The sequence below is a fragment of the Poecilia mexicana genome, unplaced genomic scaffold (genome assembly GCF_051168715.1).
Source record: "Poecilia mexicana isolate PSO_F unplaced genomic scaffold, ASM5116871v1 scaffold_2, whole genome shotgun sequence".
Lineage (NCBI taxonomy): Eukaryota > Metazoa > Chordata > Actinopteri > Cyprinodontiformes > Poeciliidae > Poecilia > Poecilia mexicana.
This window is the reverse complement of record NW_028263371.1, coordinates 4,989,478-4,991,712: the sequence shown is the minus strand read 5'-3', so window position 1 is coordinate 4,991,712 and position 2,235 is coordinate 4,989,478. Positions and strand designations below refer to the sequence as shown.

The 2,235-nt window shown below is 38.4% G+C and overlaps 1 long non-coding RNA gene across 1 annotated transcript; it reads left to right on the top strand.

Annotated features, from left to right (window-relative positions):
* Window positions 1–839: 839 nt before the first annotated feature.
* Window positions 840–2,235, top strand: LOC148160339 (uncharacterized). Its single transcript, XR_015764459.1, has 2 exons — window positions 840–1,251; window positions 1,527–2,235. It is a non-coding gene; the product is annotated as an uncharacterized LOC148160339 (long non-coding RNA).

Sequence of the window (2,235 nt, the reverse complement as noted above, 5' to 3'; positions counted from 1 at the left end):
AATAAGTAAAACGCATTTGAACCAAAAATTAGTATCTAACAATGGTCAAGTCTCAGACCAGTGGTGGGAAGTAACGAAGTGCAAGTACTTCGTTATTGTACTTAAGTACAATTTTCGTGTATCTGTATTTTACTTAAGTATATTTAATAATGGATACTTTCTACTTTTACTCCACTACATTTTACAGTAAGTATCTGTACTTTCTACTTAACTACATTTCTACAAAACTGTCGCGTTACTCGTTACGTGCAAGTGGCATTGCTCTTTTTTTTCCCGTTAAAATGTGAAGTTCAGGTTCTTAAGGTGGCGCCGTAAAATCCAAGCAATAACGTTACTTACGTGTCTGTTGCCACCCATCGCCTCCCCCTTTACTCGCACACGGAGCTTCAGACATGCGCAGTGGTTTCCTCTGAGCGGGAGAAGATGTCTGTCTAATCGTCAGTAATATAATATGCGCTGCATAAATCATAAGATATGGCGACATGTAAAATCAGCAGCGCTTCGCTTTCACAGACGGTGGGGACTTCGTCCAACTTTTAGCGTCACTTGGAAGGAAAGCTTAAAGAAAGGTAAGATCTGTGGACGTGATGCTAGCAAAGCTAGCTGTACTGACTGAGACACACATCTTGCATCTGCCATGAAAAAAAGTTGTCACTCATGCACTGAATTATTGTGTGGAGGTGTTGACTGAGGTGTCGCATATATGGGACAACGCTGTGACCAAAGTGCAATATAGTAATATGACATTCAGGACCCGATTCTTCTGGACGGATCTTTACTAAGGTTGATAGGACTAAAGCCTCACTGAGAGCCGTTCTTTGTTCTTGTAATGCTATGCGGGTGTAACCCAGGTTAAAATAGCCTCTTCATAAAAATAATAGTAAATTAGATAAATAGGAAATAAATGAATAGGAAAATAAATAGGGAATTAATCGATCTTAAAATTGTTATTCTCTTATTCTGAAGGGTCACATTTATGTGTAACCCACGTGACTAGCTTCAGCCAATCGGGTTGCTACGTTCTCTGACATGAGAGAAAGCAAGCAGAGAGCGTAAAGCAAGCAGAGAGCGCAGAAGCAAACGGGATTGTGCTGAAAAGAAAAGACAGATAAGAGAAATTGAGCACTCGTAGCTGATTTGCTGTCTAAGACGAGTTTGTTCTTTTTATTTCTGGAGAAGGAGCTTTTCCCATATTTTTCTCTCACCCTGACTGCGTTCGGGATCATTTTTTGTGTTGTGGAACTGGACTTGGTGAGTTGAAAGTGTATTTTGTTTCTTTTGTTTTCTTTTTTTTTAAAGATAATGTATTTGTTAAACATTTATTTAACTTAAATGGAAAGCTGAAGCGAAGGCTGATCAGCGGAGGCGTCGGCTGTTGCTCTTGGTGCTAACAGCAAGTCAACTGAAAGTCAACAGGAGTAACAGCTGATCCGCTGAAGCTAACAGCTGCTCTTGTCAACAGAAATTCAACCGCTTATCAGCAGAGGAGCTAACTGTTGCTAACTGTCGCTCTTTGTTGGCGACAGGCTTTTTTTTTGTTTTGTTTTGTTTTGTTTTGTTTGTCGTTTTCGTTCGGCTGGGATCTGGACTAAGGAGTCTCGGATCGTCACTGAACTGAACCCTCCTAAAGAGTCTCGGATCATCACTGAACTGGATCTTCCTAAGGAGAACGAGATGGCGAGCCAACCCTGGAGCTAAAGACCATCAAGTAGGAGCTACGCCTTCTGCTGGACATTGCCAACCCTGCAACTTGGTATGACCTGCCCATGTTGTCATGCGTATTAGCAGTGGGTCACTGAAACAGAATTAACTGTTGGATCATCGGAAGAAACAAGACATCAATCTGAAGCACAGTTTGATCTGTCCTTTCTGAATTGTTCTGCTGTGTTGTTGTTTTGCTGATATTGTTTTTTTTTTTTTTAACTCCTTAAGGGAAACACCAAAGAATTAAAAATAGATTAAACAGATTAAAACAAACTGTAAATCAAAATAGATAAATAGTATTAACTAGAACTTAAATAGAACTAAATAGTATTAACTAGAACCTAAATAGAACTATAACCTAGGTAAAATAAATAGTATCCTTAATTTAGATTTATAAAATACTCTGAAAGGAACTGGAAACTATTTTTCTTTTTTTGAATTTGTGTCATTGTGTGTTAATTGTGTAACATTGTTGTTGTTTATTCTTTTATTGTTCTTTAAACTAATAATAAGCCGGCTGTTTTAACTTAA